The sequence below is a fragment of the Pinus tabuliformis genome, chromosome 3_1, assembly GCF_031772625.1.
Source record: "Pinus tabuliformis cultivar Carrire ecotype Pingquan chromosome 3_1, CPIR1, whole genome shotgun sequence".
Lineage (NCBI taxonomy): Eukaryota > Viridiplantae > Streptophyta > Pinopsida > Pinales > Pinaceae > Pinus > Pinus tabuliformis.
This window is the reverse complement of record NC_142301.1, coordinates 727393319-727398926: the sequence shown is the minus strand read 5'-3', so window position 1 is coordinate 727398926 and position 5608 is coordinate 727393319. Positions and strand designations below refer to the sequence as shown.

Below are 5608 nucleotides of genomic sequence, written 5' to 3'. Positions count from 1 at the left end.
GGGGCTATCTTTATGAGGTCCCCATTGCAGTGGAGCTGCTTTGATTAGTCAGAATTGCAGCGGGCCTGCTTTGATTCTTTACCTTTTCAATGACATGTATTTTGGACTATTTAGATGTATTTAGATGTTTTAAATTACTAGTACTATTCAGGGAACTCTTTGAAGAATTTCGAAGCCGATTAGCCAATCTTAAGAATTCCTTTGAAGAATTTTGAGGCAGAGTGGGAAATCTTAAGAACTCTTTTTTATGGTGGTGAGATTTCATTTTATGGGTTTTTTTATCATGGTTGTTTGGAGCTTCTATTTGTTAAAATTACACATTCTCTTGTGTTTGGTAAATTAAAAATTAGACATTCTTTTGTGTTTGGTAAATTAAATATTCTTGTGTTTGGTAAATTAAAAATTAGACATTCTTTTGTGTTTGGTAAATTAAATATTCTTGTGCGATGGTATATTGGTGGTTGGAATGGGAAGAAATTTAAATTAGTTTTATTTAATTATTTTAAGTTTTGGATTTTTTTTTATTTAATTTATTAAATATTTTTTATCTAATTATATTTTTTATTATTTAAATTATATATTTTGAAGGCATAAATATAATCCACTAAATATTTTTTTGTCACATTATAATTTTTTATTATTTAAAATATGTTTTTTGAATGCATAAATACAATAGATTCAACACATTACCAAATTGCTAAAACATTTCAAAAAAAACAGGGTTATAATCTTTATATTACTAATTTTAATATTTAATTCTCATATTAAATGCTAAATTCTTTGTAATAAAATTAGATAACAATATGAATTTTTTCAATATTTCTTATAAATACATATATTTTTTTTTGTTATGCCGGTGAGACATGTATAAGCGGGTTGTGTTTAGGATCACTTGGATACACAAACGCTTAGCAAGATGCCTTTTGCCAATTGTGCTATCACCAGCAAACCTTATATATCATAAAATAGTATAATTTTTATTATTTTAAATATTTTTTTTCAATAATTTAGATTTAATTCTAATCAACGCAATATTCCTTTTTCTTCAATTTTTTGAATTTAAATTATATTTAATTTTAATAAAAAAATCAATATAAATTTTTATAAAAAATTAGTTTTTTTTCAATACTCAATATTTTTATTCAAATTCATTTTCAAAATATCTATATCTTCATCATTATTTTTTAATATTTAATACTATATATACTTAATATAATATTTTTAATTTAAAATATATATTTTTAATATATATATATATATAAATTTTTTATTTAATATAAATTTTAATTTAAAATATATTTTTAGGATGTTTTCCGCAATCACATCAAAATTCATTTGTCAATGCGTTTCAAACTAATATTGTTTATTATCAAGACAAAATAAACCACACTTCTGATTTGAAACGTGCAGACAAATAAATTTTAATATAATTATCATCAAAAACATATCTCAAAAATTTAATATATATCAAAAAAAACCTTAATTCAATAATTAAAATATATTTTTAATATATCAATAAATTAAATTAATTAAAAATTATTTATAATGCTTAATCTCATTAAATTTCCAAACCAAAAAAAATAATAAAAATAATGAAATATTTATACTACAGCATACATTTAATATAGTAGTTACTAAAATTCATAATTTTATTTTAAAATCAGACAAAAAAAAATAATGAAATAATGAAATATTTATATTACAGCATACATTTAATATAATATCGTAGCTTAAAATCATAATCTATATGTAATAGCTTGAGTGAATCTAATGATTTTTCGTAAATCGCTACACATACAATAACTTTTAAAATTCATAATTATTTTTTAAAATGATGATCTATATGTAATAGGACCAGTAAACCGCACACTAAACCTTTATGAATAAAAATAATGAAAAGTTAAGCAACACGCCAAACACAAAGTATTTCGCGAGTACACTAGAGTGCGAAAGTATATGTGGCCAGTACACCAAAGCCAAGTATTTAGCGAGTGCACCAAAAGTCAAAATTGTTTTTTGGTTTCGTTTGACACTCGATCGAAAATAGTCTCCATCAACGAATTGAGAGAGAATAGTCCAAAGGCAGCACAGGGTGAGGGCACCTTTAAGAAAAAACATTGGTTATTACTGTCGGTTTGTGGACCCCAGACCAGATGCCGCGTTCCTACCCAGATTCGTTCCATTATTGTACTGTAAATACATCTACATCGAGTAGGTTAAAATAGTCCATGGCTTGCTCCTTTTTGTCTCTACTTTTGATGCAGGCTAATCCGCTTAAATTTTGTTCGTTGGGGATTTTTCTAGAGTTTTGTAATTGGTATTTTTGGATTTCGTTGGCATAAAATTTATTTATGTGTGTTGTTTATCAAGGTAATTATTTAGTCTATATGGTAATTTTTTCAAGAAATTTAATTTTGCGAGTGTTTGCTCATTTTTTGTTTTGTTTATGTTGGAAATGGATTCAGTATCATTAAGAATATTTGGGACACTCAACCAAAATTTTGAAGTTTGATATTTATATTCAAGATTTCTAAAAATTGCTACTAAATTTTTTCAAAATCTTACTTAAATTTCCATTATTTTCAGGGCAAAATTGTGACGTAGTTAAATTAAAATTTTGCTTAAATTTATCAAAAATTTGAATTTTTTTTTTTTTAGAATTTGCACAATCCCAATATTCAAATTTTTAAAAGCATAAAATTTATTTATGTATTTAAAAATACCAGAATGAAAACCCATAATCTTACAAAAATTTTCACCCCCAAATTTAACTATTTGAAATAATATTGGTGGGATGAATGATATGTATTAAAAAAAATTGGATGTTTTAAAACTCTCAGCGGAACTTATTTCTAAAATGATTCAATTAACAAGTAAAAATAAAAAATAAAATTTATATATGTTAAAATTAATTTATTTTTTTATAAATTATAAGATTTAATGTAAGATTATTTAAATTATAAATTTATTTTTATAAATAAAGTTTATTTATTTTTATTAAATTATTGATAAATGTTTATAGACATCAAAAAATTTACTTTATAATATATTTTATATTGTCAATGATAAATATTAATTTGTAGATAGATTAGTTACAATACCATAGGCCAATACCATGGCTTACTAATAAGGCCTTAAAAACCATAAATCATATTAATAAACACATGTTTATATGCCATTTCATTTAATTAAAATAATAGAAATGACATAACTACTTTTAAGATAAATTTCAGTCTTTGGTTTATAATTATTACTAAAAATAATCTAGAATATTTTGCCGAGGTTGAATCCCTAAACAGTGGGTGCTAGCGAATGATCCCATTCTTGCAAATAAGGATCCTTGATACCTGGTTAGTGTATCAATTTCCTTACCTCTGCTCTGATACCACTTGTTGGGAATTACGATTGTCATTACACCAATTGTTAGTCAATAGATAAAAATTTATGAAAAGCGATTAGTCCTTATTGCATGAGAAACACTAATTTATTTAATGTCCAACAATATTATTTAATAGTTAAATTAAAATTTTAAAACACTTATTCCAAAATAAACATACTATCTATATAATTAAATTCCCAAATTTTAAAATCTTAAAAAATATTTTGCCTTTTATATATTCATCATGAATCATTAGTTATAATACTTTCGATTTTATCATAAGCAAGTCACAACCATCAATAATATGGAAAAGTGATATAGTTTTTTTATAAGATAGATATTCTATATTTTTAAGAAAATTACTGTTATGAAGCTATGGTTTTACTGTTCCTCCCTTCTCCACGGTTAAGGACGCCTTTCTCTGGTGGTCTTCTCAGCGACCCTTCCGGCATGCTATCTTCCTTCTCACGGTTTGGCACGTCTGGAAGTGGAGATGCAGTTGTGTTTTCCAGGACTCCCATCCTCATCTACAGTCCATCATTTCCATGATCACTAGTTTCTTGCCTCCAGATTAGCCTTCATCTGTCGACGACTCTTTTTTGGCTGCCGGCTTCTCCACTGGGCAGCTCCAATGCTTTTTGATCTCTTCATACCATCTGATATTATGATTTTTCGCTCCATGTTTTTGATCTGTTTTTGATCTGGTTTTTATCTGTTAAGATCTACATCTTTCCATTGTGCTCCATCGTCTGTATATCTTACGATGCATCCAACTTGCTCGATGGTCTCTTATCGACCTCGCATTCTTGTAATCAGGTAATCTTCAGATGGCATATGCATCCAATATGCTCGATGGCCTCTTATTGCCCGCGCATACTTGTAATCATGTAATTATCAGACAGCTTATATGATCTCAATATAACAAATATAGCTTTTTTCCTCTGAAAAAAAAAATATTTTTAAGAAAATTACTATTATTATTATCAAGTTTCATTGCTGCAATGTATGTAAGGTAAATAATTTTGCATTACTGCATGAACTGATATTGCCGTTTTGCTTTGCCTTTTTAGATCGTCATCATCGATACCAAATAGTGAACATTATCCACGGGGAGGGTTGGAATTTCAAAATAGATTCACTTGTTAAATTTTACCATTTTCACACCTCTCAAATCCGTCTTCACAATTTCAAAAACAGATCTTGATGTTTTTACGGATTTTTAAACCATATTTGACTAACAAATAACCCCATAAAATCCACTTTACCATCAAATTCCATCCCTGTCCGCGGGGTAACTTCTTCCTGTTTTCACTAAAACAATTCCAAATGTCGTACCGGCTGTTCCTTGCTTTTTCGACAACGATCCTACCCAAAAGTAACCTCGTTAAACAACGCCGTTCAAATAACCTCCTCCAATTCTCTTATCGTTTTTTAAGCCATAATTGAAACGCAAATCCGATCGCCATGAAAGAAATTTAATGCCGTTCGAGTGATGAAAGTTAAATCCTTTCGTTCCCACAGAACGAAATCCCGCGCATGCCATCTTCTGTCGTTTGCAGGGAAAGTTGCTCAAAGATCGTACGCTCTTAATTAAATTCTCTGGTGTTTTCTTATATGCGGAAGTCCTTGTTCTCACATCAATTAGATTTGACGAAACGGACTCGTGCTTTGACGGCATGCCTCTTAATTGATTTATCCCACATGAGCGAGACGGAGTATACAAGAAAAGGGACCAAGTTTAAAAAAGGACGAGAGGGCAACTAGAAAATTAAAAAGGGTCCGTTGGCTAAATATGCCACGTCTGCCTTCGCGGCGGGTGCTGTATGGATTATCAAGACATATGGCTGACAAAATTTGTGGAAACTCATAGGGTTGGCCCGCTCGGCCGACCCTACCATTACAAAACAAAAAAATTTCTATTTGTAAGATCGATTGGTTAAAATTAGATAGATAAAATATTAAATGAAAGTTGTTTGAAAATTCTATTTGTAAGATCGATTGGTTAAAATTAGATAGATAAAATATTAAATGAAAATTGTTTGAAATCTAGATGAAATATTAAATAAAAATATCTGGCTGTGATAATTAATTGGAGCAAACTTTATAAAATATTAATGATTTTAAATTTGTATAAATTAAAAAATATTAAATCATTTGAAATTTTTATAAGACAAGAAAGATGGTTTTTTGGGGGATAAGAATTTGTTTTTTTCGTTGATAAGATAATAT

General features: G+C 27.8%; 1 non-coding gene across 1 annotated transcript; it reads left to right on the top strand.

The window, feature by feature from the left end:
- Positions 1 to 5149: 5149 nt before the first annotated feature.
- Positions 5150 to 5276, top strand: LOC149189347 (U11 spliceosomal RNA). Its single transcript, XR_016256642.1, has one exon. It is a non-coding gene; the product is annotated as a U11 spliceosomal RNA (small nuclear RNA).
- The last annotated feature ends 332 nt before the right edge of the window (positions 5277 to 5608 follow it).